Source organism: Eleutherodactylus coqui, chromosome 2 (assembly GCF_035609145.1).
Source record: "Eleutherodactylus coqui strain aEleCoq1 chromosome 2, aEleCoq1.hap1, whole genome shotgun sequence".
Taxonomy (NCBI): domain Eukaryota; kingdom Metazoa; phylum Chordata; class Amphibia; order Anura; family Eleutherodactylidae; genus Eleutherodactylus; species Eleutherodactylus coqui.
In genome coordinates this window covers 251,786,408-251,802,336 of record NC_089838.1, presented here as the reverse complement: position 1 = coordinate 251,802,336, position 15,929 = coordinate 251,786,408, and the positions used below count along the sequence as shown (strand labels likewise).

At 46.1% G+C, this 15,929-nt stretch overlaps 1 protein-coding gene across 2 annotated transcripts in view; it reads right to left on the bottom strand.

The window, feature by feature from the left end:
• Positions 1–14,748, bottom strand: part of KLHL25 (kelch like family member 25) — a 29,035-nt gene extending 14,287 nt beyond the window's left edge. For both annotated transcript variants that reach the window (XM_066592819.1, XM_066592820.1), the window contains exon 1: positions 14,685–14,748. The gene's annotated coding sequence lies outside the window, so the exon portion shown is untranslated. The remainder of the gene's footprint in view (positions 1–14,684) is intronic.
• Between the last annotated feature and the right edge of the window lie 1,181 nt (positions 14,749–15,929).

Sequence of the window (15,929 nt, the reverse complement as noted above, 5' to 3'; positions counted from 1 at the left end):
ATATAGGATGGAGCTTGTGCCGCCAGTGCATTACATGAACAATATATACAGCCTGTACGTGATGAATGCACAGTCTCAGGCAATTAAATAGACCAGCCGGGACATGTTTATGTTGGCCGCCTATAGTTACAGTAAGACGCAAATATAAAAAAAAATGTAATATAAATATAATTTTTTTTTTTAATATTTGCATCTCACTGTAACTATAGGAGGCCAACATAAACATTATATATATATTTATTATATACACACACACACATATGTATATTATATATATACATACATACATACATACACACACACACACATGCATACACACACGTGTGTATAAATTTATATATATATAAAATTTATACACACGTGTGTGTGTGTATATATATATATATATATACACATATACACACACACACACGTGTGTATAAATACATATACATACACACACATACACACTAAGCCTAAAAATGCAGGGTGTGGGGGAAGGGGGCATGGAGAAACCCTGCCTGCAGTATCTTTATGCCCTATTTTTTCCCCTTTCCAACGTGCCCTGTTGCCTCATTCCCCTTTCCAACGTGCCCTGTTGCCTCATTCCCCTTTCCAACGTGCCCTGTTGCCTCATTCCCCTTTCCAACGTGCCCTGTTGCCTCATTCCCCTTTCCAACGTGCCCTGTTGCCTCATTCCCCTTTCCAACGTGCCCTGTTGCCTCATTCCCCTTTCCAACGTGCCCTGTTGCCTCATTCCCCTTTCCAACGTGCCCTGTTGCCTCATTCCCCTTTCCAACGTGCCCTGTTGCCTCATTCCCCTTTCCAACGTGCCCTGTTGCCTCATTCTCCTTTCCAACGTGCCCTGTTGCCTCATTCTCTTTTCCAACGTGCCCTGTTGCCTCATTCCCCTTTCCAACGTGCCCTGTTGCCTCATTCTCTTTTCCAACGTGCCCTGTTGCCTCATTCTCTTTTCCAACGTGCCCTGTTGCCTCATTCTCTTTTCCAACGTGCCCTGTTGCCTCATTCTCTTTTCCAACGTGCCCTGTTGCCTCATTCCCCTTTCCAACGTGCCCTGTTGCCTCATTCTCCTTACACAGTCTTCTGCCCTTTTACTTGCAGTCAGTCTGCTGTCTCATCTTAGCATTCTGAGAAGCAGCTGAACTTTACAGACGCACAACAGATGTCATGTTACACAAGTTTAATCATGTTAGATCATTAAAATGAATATTTTCCTTTTTTTTTTTCAGACAAGTAATTCTTCTCATGGACCAATGGTCCGTGTAAAAGGCATCGCAGCAGGTCCTATTCTGATCTGACATGCAAGGTCTACTGCCTGCAGGTATCGGCCAGCACACGGACATGTAGCCATAGACCGCCGGGTCGGATCCCGAGCCCCTGCAGAGGCCTGTGGCTTACCCGCTCCCGGCGTCTCCTCTATTCACTGTGTGCCGGTTGCCGACGCATGCGCAGAGGAGCCAGCCCATCACCATTGATGTTTCTGTGCGAGCCTCTGCGAGACCCGCACAGAGATGGAACATTCCGCGATTTGTTTTTACGACTGTCTGCCTAGGATTGCCTTATCTAATGCAATCCTATGCAGGTGGGCAGGGGCGGAATTTCTGCCCGTGTACAGGGGGCCATATGGTTTATGTAGAAGGCACACACATCTAGTATTGTTGCTCATTCTCATGCAAGCACTTTCTCCACTCAGGTCTTCGAGACATACAGAAATATCTAAACACACGCTCACTCGGCTGTAGCTACAGAATAAGGCCTGTGCCGCACGGACATAAATAGAACCCATGACTCCTATAGGTCTGTTCACAAACAAAACAAATGCAGCATGCTCTTGAACTCATGAAACCAAATGGCCATTTTACCGGCTAAGAGTATCACACGGTTGTAAAAGCAAATATACAACATCCAATGCGCAAAAATGCAGCACAAATGCTGGTGGGACACAGACTCAAGGGTCTGTTTAGACCTACCGATTTCCCATTTGATCGTGGCAAATGATGTCCGAGTTTGCCGGGCAGCCTGTTTGTACAGACTGATACATCGTTGGCTCGTTCAGTCATTCATAGTCCCTGTACGAGGGAATCGTAAGAACTGAACGATCGGTATGTAAACCAGATTAGTGAACGAGCCAGCGATAATTTTTATGCCTGTATGAACGAAAAGCGTACAATTTATTGGTTTGTCCGACTGTTGGCTGCGTTTACACTGACCAATTACAGTGAGGAATACAAAAACCTTTCAGACTTTTCTGACCTAAATAGAGGCTTATGTTATTTTTTTCCCCTCCGGTTTGTCCAGTTTTCATTTGATTATACTGGGGAACAAAATGAAGATTCGTTCTCATGGTGCCTGGAATTTTAGACCTTATTCTGGGTATTTTTGTGCCACTGATTCTAAAAACGCCATACATTGTGCTCTAGGAGCTCCATTTTTTGAGATATTCCTGGTGTCATTGTCCATTTGTGTTCCATTTACTTTATTTTCTCACCAGCATTTGCTTACTATTAGTAATTGCCATCGCTGCACATCAAACTGGGTTTAACGAATCAATTTGTAAAGACATTGAAGAGAAATGGAAGGTGTTTCGGCTACAAATGTAGAGAATTTCCTGCGATGAGCAAAAAATAGGTAAATTCGATGGACCACAAATCCAAGAACTCCTGAAAGACCAGCATTTCAAAGATTCACTGGACAACCCTTGAGGCACGTGCGTAGTCGTTGTTGTTTAAATGAATAAAAAGGGGGTTTGGTACTGTGTTACTCATTAGAACAAAGTGTGATTGTTCCCAGTAAGAGAAACCAAGTAATCTTGTGGATCTGATACCTTTTAATGGCTAACAAAAATACATGATGTTACAGAAAGCTTTCGGATCTCTCAGGCCATCATTAACATCATGTATTTTTGTTAGCCATTAAAAGGTATCACATCCACAAGATTACTTGGTTCCTCTTACTGAGAACAATCACACTTAGGTCATTGCTCTGTATGGTTGTGAAGCATTTCCTTGGGAACTATAAGGCCGTAAACTCTGGTGAACTTGTGAAGAATATGCTCACTTCTGTTTCTGAACACTTGGGTATAACGTGAGCATCAGATTGCAGGACCTGCAGTCATTTTGGATGGATCTCCAGATTCTCTTGGTGATGTAAGTGATGAGGAAGGTGAACAATTTCACCAGGAAATAAGGACCGTGGATAAACAGTACTGCGGACGATGGGATATGATGGCGGACTACTGGTGAAACCTCCAGCGCGAATGTCCAGTAACATCTCATCGCAGGAAATCAAAGAAATGTAGTTTCAGCAACATCTCAATGAAGATTTTTGCTTCTTTTGTTTGTATTCTAGGCTTCTTGGGATTTACCTTTGTACCTTCAGCTTTTGATTGGCAGTCATTACATGTATAATACAATATGTATACATTCATATGGACATATGTCATATCTTGATAAGCAGACCTGATGGAGAAAACTAATGTCATTTTCAGAATCTATGACCCAAAAATACCTCAAAGAAGTTCTAACTCCCCAGTCACCAAAGATTGTGTTCCCCAGTGTTATCAGTCATTTTCGCTCTTTTGAACGATCCATTCAAAGAGAACCTAAAAGATAGAAAGCCTGTAAATGCGGCGCCAATGCTGCGGTCCTCTTCTTTCCATTCGGAAACATTGAACCCTTTAAGGACATCTGCACAGGACAGACTTTCCAAACTGGAAACTTTGCTATGGATCCGTAGCACACCCAGCACGTTGAACATCCCCTTAGGAAATGTAATTTGCCGGCATGTACCCTGCTGCAGCTTGACGGCCCCTGCTATTATAGTGCTGTGTACTGGGATATATTCCTCTAATCTACGTGCCGTCTACAATAAAGATCTGGCTCCAGTGCTCTGGCAAAAACATCATTTGTCTCTTCTATTGCTATTACACCAAAATAATTAGCTCTTTAGGCGGCGCGCCAAAGTACATGTTACAACAAAGGCTTCATTCACATCCTAGCTGTCAGAGTTATGTTGTACAGTGCTCTACACTGCAGTACTGGAGGAGGCTGCACAGATCAAAGGGTCATGTCATGTTACTGTCCGCGAATGACCGCGGCAGCTACTCTACAGTACGGCGCCGTCTTCAGGTGACCCTCTAAATCAAGCCGTTATCTGATATCTGCTCCACTTACACAGCAGTTACACGAAGAGCGGCACGAAGGTTCCAAATAGATGCAGTTCTAGGAACATTCCTTAACCCCATCAATGCTGGAGCGTATTTCGTCAGCCTGCAATCCCAGTTTGCGGTACCAGCAATATCCGTACATGCCTACGACCAGGATGATTGCTTCTAGCTGCAGGAGACCGAGCATGAGAGTTGGATTTCGTTATTCAGTCCTCATCAGATCCAAAGCCACCGGTTGCTGTAATTACTTTTTGTTCAAATGAACAACTTTAAAGTGACCCTCAGGTCTCGTGACAAAATTCTGTCCAAGGACTGGCCAGGGTATATTATATATAGTCGGTCACTCCTATTTTCAGCCATCCAAGACGGCCGAAACAATCTTCAGTCTACGTAATCCCCACAGTGCGTGGCTAGTGTTAGACTACCAATGCCCCAGAACTGTTCAGTGATTGCCCCTTCAATTTAAAGGGAATCTGTCACATCAAACACGTCCCAACTGCAGGGATCATGTTGTAGAGCGGGAGGAGCTGAGCAGATTGATGTATAGTTTTTCAAGGAAAGACTTGCAGTTTATTCATTTATATCTCTGCACATTCTGAGCCAAACAGTCCAGTGGGCGGTCCCATCGCTGATTGACTATTTATTGACAGATAGCTGTCAATCACTGATAGGACCGCCCATCGGACTACTCCGCTCAGAATGTGCAGAGATATAAATGAATAAACTACAAGTTTTACTGAATCTTTCCCCATAAACTATATACAATCCGCTCGGCTCCTCCTGTTCTATAACATCGTGCCTGCAGTTTGGACAGCACGTTCCAGCTGACAGACTTCCTTTAACCCCTGGTGGTGGTCTTCGCTCACTGGCACCACTTTCTAAGAGGGCACTTACATCTACAAAAGTTCACAATCAATTGTGGCATCAATTACATTTTACAATTTTTTTTTTTTTTTTTTTTTGCTTCCTGCAAAATTATGAACAGGGACAATGAAAAAGTCACATAGTAACATAGTATCGAAGGCCAAAAAAAAGAAATCTGCACATCCAGTTCCACCTATTACCCAGAGGAAGGCAAAATAACTCCAGTGAGGTAGAAGCCAGTTTTCCCCATTTAAAGGAAAAAAATCCTTCCTGACTCCAATCTTGCAGTTGGAATAATCCCCGACCCTTCTGAAGTTATTAATGATTATACATCTATGAAGACTGACCATAATTAGCAGTAAGTATAAGTCACTATATGCTCAGGTCAGCCAAGTTTTTCTACCATTTCTTAGTCATACTTCTTGCTGGGAAAGCTACTTGACAACTCATAGATCTCCTGGACTCCAACCGTTGTGGCCGACCATGACAGACAAGACGCATTCACTGCCCATACTGCTATGCAACCACCGCAAACGTGCCATTCAGGAGCATGGGAAAGCTGGTCAATAACCCCTGGGAGAGCAGACTACCCAGCTTTTCTAAGAAGTAGCTGAACAGAAATCTATAAAAATTTAGCAGGAAAAGAAACTGATGTTTCAAAGCGTCTGTAGAAATAAATCTGGATTTGTGCCTAGAGACAATGAATTAATTAAAATTGGGCAACACAACATACACATCATGAACAACAGATAGAACAGGGCCTGGAGACATTCTAGTCATCTACTACACATTTTCCCACAGCTTCATGGGAATAGTGCAGAGCACTTTATTTCATCTACAACTATATATTTTCCTATTCACATAGGGGGCAGGAGAGCTTCGCAGTGGGATGGCACTCTGCCAGCTGCTAGCATGGCAGCCCAGGAACTCTGCAACAGTGGCTTCAACTCTGCCCAAAGAGCGGTCAGCAAGAAATCCGCACCATTACCCCATGTCCCCAGAGTCCACAGGACTGTAAACAGTCCTCAGTGCATCTCTGACACCAAAGCTTAAAGGGGTTGTCCCGCGAAAGCAAGTGGGGTTATACACTTCTGTATGGCCATATTAATGCACTTTGTAATGTACATCGTGCATTAATTATGAGCCATACAGAAGTTATTCACTTACCTGTTCCGTTGCTAGCGTCCTCGTCTCCATGGTGCCGTCTAATTTTCAGCGTCTAATCGCCGGATTAGACACGCTTGCGCAGTCCTGTCTTCTTTTCTGAATGGGGCCGCTCGTGCCGGAGAGCGGCTCCTTGTAGCTCCGCCCCGTCACGTGCCGATTCCAGCCAATCAGGAGGCTGGAATCGGCAATGGACCGCACAGAAGACCTGCGGTCCACCGAGGGAGAAGATCCCGGCGGCTATCTTCACCAGGTAAGTAAGAAGTCACCGGAGCGCGGGGATTCAGGTAAGCACTATCCCGTTTTCTTTTTTAACCCCTGCATCGGGTTTGTCTCGCGCCGAACGGGGGGGGGGGGGGGGGGGGGGGGGCTATTGAAAAAAAAACAAAAAAAAACGTTTCGGCGCGGGACAACCCCTTTAAATCTACTCTGGAAAAGTGAGTGAATTCAGTCCTGCTCCATACAAGAAATAGTCCTAGAAGTAATGACATCACCCCCGAGGGTGGCTCTTGGAGGTATATGATGAGAGGATCACCTGATATACTGTTCAAATGGAAGGATATCACATACCGCACTGTACTGGCATAGTGGGATACATCATTAGGGCAAAAATACACAGGTGTATGCACAACTGCACTCGCCGCTGTGGAGCGTAGTCGTGCAAGAAACAGGAGTTTTTTTTTTAATCAGGCCATTTAAACTCCGCGCCATAGAGCATTAATTTGTATAAAACAGCAGGGAGTATTAACTACATGTGAGCAGCAAGTCCTATCTTTTCACACCCGTACTAGTAAGGGGCGAGAATACCGCTAATGAAAATAAAACCATTAAAATCAATGCTTTCGCTTCATCCAACAGCGGGATAAAAAAATAAATAAATCACATCTGTGTAAAGAAGCCCGTAAAGCGGCCCTCCAGGCCTGGACCAACAAACATGGCAGCACTACATCTCTGACTACCTGATGCACATTGTGTATTGGTAGTCAGAGGGCGTTCAAACGAGCATTTGCCTTTGGTATTCCACGCATAATATGCAATGCCGAAACCCCATTGACTTGCGTTGGGGTATATGCAAACGTGTTTTTCACACGCATATTTTGCACGTGTGGAAAAAACAAAAATAAATAATCACATCTTGGACCGAAATAGTCTATTGAAATCAATGAGCTTGTGCAAGTACACAGTAAGGCCTTAGTCAGACGGGCGTTTTTTCGCGCAATTTGCGCATGCGTCCGGCGATTTTTTAAAATCATTGCTTTGCAATGGTATCGGACACATGAGCGCTTTTTATGCGCTCGACCGATAAATTATAGAACGGAAATCGCAGATCGCACCTATCTGCGATTCCTGTTCTCTTCTCTATATGCGCTCAATGGGGCCGGCGGCAGCAGCGCCGACCCCATTGAGAACATATAGAAGACAAATCATTCTTCTCTGCCACAGCTGTAACAGCTGTGACAGAGAAGAACGATGTTTGCCCATTGAATTCAATGGAGCCGGCAATACAGCCGGCTCCATTGAAAGCAATGGGCTGCCGGCGAGCGCAGGATGAATTGTCGGGAAGGGCTTAAATATATAAGCCCTTCCCTGCAATTCATCCAGAAAAGTGTAAAAATAAAAAAAATATATATACTCACCTTGTCCCGGCAGATGGAGTTCAGCGCGGCCGGCCTGCAGTGGGTGTGAGTCAGACTTGCACCCGATTGGCTCAGCGCTGAGCCAATCAGGGGCAAGTCTAACTCACACCCCCTTCACACCCACTGCAGGCCGCGCTGAACACTGCGTATTTATGTGATCACTGCGTATTTATGTGCACAAAAAAACCCGCAAGAAGCTGAAAATACATATAGGTCGGTAGCGTAACTCCACAGCGCGCGCGCGCACGCACACGTGAGAGAGCCCTAAGACACTATATGCCACTCTGATTGGCCAGCACTGCTGATGTGGACAAGAATGGTTAAGGCTGGCTATCCACGGGCGTTATATCATAGCGTGATCCGCGTGTGACAAATTGCACGCGGATCACACTTAAAACGCTATACATAGGATAAAACGCAGTGACTTCAGTGTTCTCCCTCGGCGGCAATCCGCAGCATCAAAGCGCAACGCCTGTGGACAGGCAGTTTAATCAAGGCAGGTGTCTTATACCAATGTAGGTAGTCCGAGAAGCCGTGCGGACTTGTGTTTGGGGGGGGGGGGGAGAGAAAGTACACATGACCCCAGGGTATAATACATGCTGTACTTTATTTTAACTCCCCAGCTTTGTATGAACAGCAAGGTCTACTACGATGAAAAAGCACGTCTCTTCATTGTTGTAGCCCGTCTGTGTGGGGAAGGGGCCGGAAGCAAGAAGACAATGCACAGAAAGATGCAAGCCAACGGCTGGAGGCAGCGATATAAAGGATGTCTAACAGACAGGCGGGGAAGTGCAGCACATTCCCTCCCTCGGTCCCGAGCAGCAGCACATTCCTGGCGTTCCACTGAGGCCCGGACTATACAGAATCTGCTGGTGGCTACAAATTATACCCCGAGTAAACAGCCACCGGGGACCAGACAGCAGCCAACGGGAGAGTATACAGCAGATGGAACACTCATATATACAGGGAGAGCGGCCCTGCGGGCTATATATCGCCATCTCACAGTCCCATTCTCTTCAGTCTAACATTTGGCCACTGTGGCAAAATGAGGTAAACCGTGCGAATATAGCCGTAAGAGCCGGATACACCAGATCGGGGGGCAATTCAATCCAGAAAGGACGGTGCCAGTGGCACATTTTTGGGTGCACCCACTACCTTGCTCCTGACTGGCTGGTTACTAGAGGGGTTTTTATGACCACTTGAATGGCATAAAACCTAAGGCGGGATTCACACCAGCGTGTGCACCCACGATACGCAGAACATAGATACTAATGACTAGAATGGGCTCATTCACATTCCGATCATGCAAGAAAAAAAAAAAAAAGTACGCAGCACACAAAAGAGAACGTTTTGAAGTCCAGATATTCATATATGAAGGACGGCCCGTTTATATGCGCCAATTAGTAGGTTTTTATGCCTTCATAAAATGCACAACGATCGATAAGCAAATGAGTTATCAGTTGCCGGTCCATCGTTGGCCGTGTTTACTTTATATGATCATTCCGTGTTAAAGAGCCCCTATTAAAATGTATTTCCAACTGGAGGTACAGCGCTACGGGAAAGTGCCAAGGCACTCAGCCTATGGGGAGAATACCTCGAATAGTCGATGGATGAGAGCAAGTAGGCCTAAGCCCTCATGCAAATTGCACACACAGATTCCGCATGTGGATTTCCGCTGCGGATTACCTAAAAGTTATCGTGTAAATTAATTTTAAATGCTTACGGGAAATTGCGGATTTAATGGGTTTTCCGCACAGCTGGTCAGAAAAAAAAAAATAATCACAAGCCCAATGGTGCCTTCCCCACCTCTCTGTCTGGTCTGCAAGCAACCTGAGAAGTATCCGCCTACAAGTCTGCAATGCAATTGCGGATTGAATGCTTCTATAGAGATCAATGGAGCATGCTGCGATTTTTTTTCCCGCTCGCGGAATCCACAAATAAAATCCGCATGTGTGCGTGGAGCTGATGACGCTCCATACTTTCCTATGGGTGACTTGAACAGTGAATCTCCTGCACGGGTGCCAATCACGGATTCCGTAATACAGATCCACCTGTGTGCATGAGGCCTAAAAATCAGAAGTGTACAAGTCACGACAATATTGGGACATTTAGCAGATATTGTATCGTGCGCAGACCACAGTGATCTACACGACCGCCTGCAGTGGCCATATACAAACTGCAGAACATCTATTAACGTAATCTAAAAAGCCATTCAGGAAACTCTGGGAGGAACCCGGCAGTACATAAATATTAACTATCTGGATCAGGTTCAGATTTAGAATCTTCCGTAGAAGAAATCAATGCGTCTGTCTGCACAGGGAACAGAATGCAAGCGGAAAAATTGCTATCGCTTTTTCCACCAGATGTTCCCTACTCGAATACATAGGCGTACAAATCCTCCTATACCGACTTGGACTTGTAGTTCAGCGGACCAACCATTGTCCTGTCCAGTGTCCTCCAACAATCTAAATGAGGACATTTAACATCTCCATCATAAAACTTTACTATTAACTCCTGGTGCCAGCAGCACCACATCTAACAGTAGCGCCCGGGGCACATGCCCCGTCAAATGCAGATTCACACGGTGCAGCCGCCTTCCACTGGTCTTTGTAGATGGGGAAGTGAGGTCTCGTTCACACGCGCCAGATGGAACCCATTGACTATAATAGGTTCTCTTCAGCTGCCAACATGCACTCTGGCAGTACCATTTCATCTGGAAATTCAAGGAAATCTGCAATAGCGGCCGCAAAAGAGGCCTCCAATACAGATGTGAACTAAGTCAGATGGCCCTTTACAAAGAACAATTATCAGTTTATTGCTGGATGGTGCGAAACTGAACAATAATTTGTCGGTATAAACACTGCCAGAGACTGAACGACAAATGATAATTTGTTTGCTCATCGTTCACAGTTCTGTTTAGGCAGGCATATTAATCAAATGATGATCGGTCCGTGTAAACAGGCAGTTCATGAATGACTACCTGTTTACTCTGAATAGAGGCGGGTGGCCAAAAGAGATCTCCACTGCGCTCCGCCTCCATCCAGTGAGCAATCAGAGTATGTGCCATCAATAACCACCCTCTGCTTGCCATTATGGAGAAAGTTACTTACACACATTTTCCCCAAGACCAAGCATTCTCATTTTATATACCAACCTCTTACACGGCGCACTATCAAACACTTTGGAGAAATCATGGTATACAATGACTCAGCCCAGTCCAGGAGCTGTCCCATAAACCCATGCTGATATGGAGTTATACGGCTATTTTCCTTGAGGTCCTCCAGGATGGCATCTCTTAGAACCCCTTCAAGCATTTTACCCACAATAGAAGTTAGACTTACAAGCCTGTAGTTTCCAGGTTCACTTTTAGACCGCTTTTTGAACACCGACACCACACTGGCTATGCGCCAATCCAGTGAACAGACCCTGTCAATATAGAGTCTTAAAATATAGGAAACAGCAGTCTATCACATTATTTAGTTCCCTTATAACCCAGAGTTGGATGCCATTGGGACCGGGGGTTTGTCTACTTTAATCTGTTTTAGGTAGCTCTGCACTTCCTCCCGGGTTAGACAGTTTCCTTTAAATGGAGTATTTATATTTTAAAGGGCAGTTTCACACGGGTGAGAAAATCAAGCAATTTCCCTGCAATGCGTGAGAGCGTGAAAACACATCTTTTCAATGTTTCCCTTCACATTCGCGATGTTCTCACTCATGCGATGTTGCGAGATTTAAAGATTGCAGCCTGTCCTATCTTTCTGCATTTTGCTCTTTCTTAAATCACTCATGTTTCCCTATGGAGCCTTTATTAATCGCAAAACACGAATCTGCGATTTTCGTGTGATGCGTTTTTAACATTAGAAAGTCCTATTGTCTTTCGGGTGATGAAAATGCACGCGGCAGCGAGGTTTTTGTGAGAAAAAGCATCCCTGACACTTAGACATCTCATGGGCAAGATTGCCGCAATCCTAACTCTGCATTTCATGTTCCTGAGTGACCCCACTGGCAAAAAAAAAAAAAAAAACCTATTCATTAGATTTCCTTTCTCCTCATCACCCTCTACAATTTTCCTACATTATTTATTAAAGGGCCAACACTTTCAGTATTTTGAACCCCCCACTACCCCACCCAGACCAGGCAGTAAAGGAGGTATTACAGGAGGAATAAAGATCTCATATAATAAGGACCCAGTATGTCCATGTATTATTTGGGCAGATCATCGATTCCAATTGGAATTGTGTAATGCAGACAATCATGAGGGTTCCTAAAAGTGAGCACCCCGGCTTATGTTAGAGAACATAGGTTAGACAATCAATTACAAATGTCTAGGCACATAGGTTACTCGTCTTCTACATTAGAGTGAATGTCCTGAAATTCGTACACGGTCGGCAGCTTTATACTGCAGATCGCATGTTCTTATCACACAGCTGCCGGCTGAGTCCGCTCCATAGCTGTTCTCGTTCTCCTCTGCGCTGCCGCTGTACCTACAGCCGATTGGTGGAGGCAGGCGAGCAGCAGCAGTTCCTGCCAGCTCAGCACCAATCAGCTGTACATATGAACTGCTCTCCTCCCTGCTATGGAGCGGACCTGGGCAGCAGCTGCGCGATAAGGACATGCGATCCTTGTCACACAGCTGCCGGCCTGCCCTGAATTTCAGCGCATTTGCCCTGTAAGACGCACTGCCCTTTTCTCATGGCGATGCCGTGTCGCCCGTGTGATCGAGGCCTTATGCTCACATTTTCTTGACATACAGTTTTTCATAGATTTCTCTAAAGGGAAAAAACTTCTGTATCAAAAACATTATAAAACACCATAAGAAAGAAAAAAAAAAATTTTTTTTTAAATCTCCTGCACACGTTGCAAAAACTTTCCGTGATGTATCCACTGCATTGCCTGAGGCCGGTTTCATACAGGCAACAAAAAAAAAAAAAAAAAAAAAAAAAGCACAATTTTCTCGCAATGCGACAGCGCTACAAATTACATGTATATGAAGCCCGTGCTTTCCTCTGGGTTCCTTCATATCAGCGATGTTTTGCAGGCTGCTACATTGCGTCATGCTGTATATTGCCATGATGTGTGATGTTTTGTAGCCCGCGTTTCCCTACGGAGCCTTCCTTTATGTTGCATCGTACGAGAATGTGGCAAAAGAGCGCTACAAACAGCGATGTAGACAGAACCCAGATGCGATGTCCGTCGGTTTTCTCGCGGCGATATCGCTGTTGCCTGTGTGAAACTGTCCATCATGTCCTTGAAGTACAAAGCTTGGGTACCGCAGCTGCTCCAAATAGGCATCATTTTAGGGACGGATCGGCCATCATGGAGTTCTTGCGGCACTGCGGTGGGTGTTCCTTTGCAGGACGCCGCAGCGATTCCGGCATGTGAGAAGGCGGCCTTAGGATGTGTTCACGCGGGGCGGCTTGTTGCTGATTTTCCATGCCACCTTCCACATGGAGAATCCACGGCAGAAGCAGCGGATCGAATGAGATTTTAATACTCTTGTCCTCACACTGCGGGAATAATCTGTGTATTTAACCCTGTACTGCATATTACACACGTGAAAAACACCTGCATAATACGCAGCCCCCATACACCCATGTGAGCGAGTCCTAATAGGGGATCTCATGGCACAGCAGGGATCTACTGCCCCCGGATCACAATCGGACCCAGTAGAGATCACGCTACTTCTTTGCACTTTTGAGTCTGAACCACAGAGACATGACCCACGCCGAGGCTCCTCTCACACGGAGCGGAAGAAGCGTTCGCACGAGCGAATGATGACGGTCCCTTTACAGGCGTCGGTACTCTTTACATCTTTTCGCCATTGGCTTGCTCACTCTCCGGCTGCGCTTTAAGAGGACCGCACCAGCGACTGCGAACGACTGAACAGCACTTTTTTAGACGTAATGACTCACGAATCACTGGACAGGTCCGCACAAAAAGTCAGTGACTATCATAATTGTTCCGTGTAAAAGCACCCTGGGGGTCAGTTGCCGCCCGCGGGCGGGTATTTACGGTGGGCCCACCAGACAACAGAAAGATCGGGTCACTTTTTCTTTTTTGCACGCTGAATAGAAAGTTTCTAAACAACAAATATTGGACCCCCTGGTGGTTGATACACTGCAGTAATACACCGCAGTAATACACTGCAATAATACACCGCAGTAATACACTGCAATAATACACCGCAGTATGGAACCCAGAGGCCAGAGCGGCGGGGTCACCCCCCACTGTATTACTCTTCACTCTATAGACTACCATGTCATGTACTTCTCAGCAGGGGATGAATGAGCGCAGCAGCGCTCTGGTTAGGCGAGGGCAGCATTAAAGTACCCAGCAGCGCTCCGGTCAGGCGAGGGCAGCATTAAGTACCCAGCAGCGCTCCACAACCACGGGGGCTGCAGGTGGAGCAGCATTCAGCTTTCCACTCTGCAGGTCTCCATAAAGCAGCTCCCGGGGGAACAAGGTGCGCGGGCTAGAAATACACCAGAGGGCGCCAGTCATCACCAGGAGGGATCTGTGACTACCGAGCCAGCATTAACCCCTCTCCTGCCAGATATGCATCCCCCAATCCCATCCCATCACTCACAGCCCGAATAACTCAAAACTTGTCCTCAGTTAACCCCTCCGGTGCCAGACCTGTCCTCGTTAACCCCTCGGCTACCAAACCTTTCAAACAGTTAACCCCTCTGTTGCCACACCAGTCTCCCACACACTTAACCCTTCTGCAGCCGTCCTTTAAATGCAGTAAAGCTAGACCGAGTTAACCCTTAGTTGTGTGACGTCCTGAGAAGTAGTTCTCCCGGAGCTGCACTGTAACCAGCGAACCGCAGACATGACCTCCCTCCCGTGCTCACCTGCGCTCGGTGCTCTCACCACGTCCAGGTGCTGCCGGCCCGCCGCAGGTAATGCACGGCACAATGCAAGCTGCCTGCAAACAAACTAGTTCTCACAGCAGGGCGGAGAGAGTGACAAGACAAAAGAGCCAATCAGTGATGAGTAAAGGGCGGGGCGGATCCTCGTGTAGCCAATCAGAGCAGAGAGATGAAGCGCGATGCGAGGACTGTGCTCACCAGGGGAGGAGCCGTCGCTTCAGTGCGGGAGTCCCAGTCCCAGGACACAGGAGAGCCCCGGGGAATGCTGGGAAGCGGCAGGGATGTAGTGGCTGAGCAGCGGACACATCTGGGCGGCGGGTTACACGGGTGATATCACTGCGCCCCTACAGGTCACACAGCGCAAGCACACCTCCTTCAGCACTGCTGTGCATCGCATTGTATTACACTTTACTAAGGTCATCTCCTAGGGGTCTGCGCTGTATTTATGGTATATTTGGGGCTCCTGCGGGGGGACGTCTTTGCATCAGGGGTTTAATGGATGTTTAGCGAATATTTTAAGTGAAATACGTTTTTAAACCGTATACATTAAACGGAAAGCCATACGTTTCTACGTGTTTGTGCCTGCTTTTACGTAAAAAAAAAAAAAATTCACTGTGAACTTTTTTTTCTATTAGTGAAGTTGCGTAGTTTTACATATTTGCCCCCCCCCCCCCCCGCTCTCAGGCAAGTGTATTTTGGATCCGTAATATGACGCTAATATAAATCCAATGCGGTTGGTCACCTCGCCGCATCTTTTATGGGCGTTTAACAGAAAGCGCGGCACGCTCTGATTTTTTGTGCATTTGTCTCCATATTTGTATTCTTTTTCATGGGCAAATACAGATCACTTTTTGCCCTAGTAATAAAACTATGGATTACAAATGGATGACATCATACGGACGTAATGTCTCCTGAAACACAACCGTAATGTGGATCCGTATTACGGGCGTGTTTGTATACGCTCGTCTGAGACTAGCCTAAAGCCCCCTTCACATGAGCGAGGGCGCAATTGTGCGCTGTGTTTCTGCGGAATGAACAATGCTTTATGAGCGCGTCGGCGTATTTTGCCTTTTGCCCCCGCAAGGCTTGTTCATTGGCGCGCAACAAACAAACCGATTAAAATGGCTAATTAGTCCCAGATGTGTTCTTTTTACAGTGCAATTCCACAACATTTCGCACATCTCCTTGCGTATTGCATGCGCAATTGCAACCCCCTTCCTATTGACT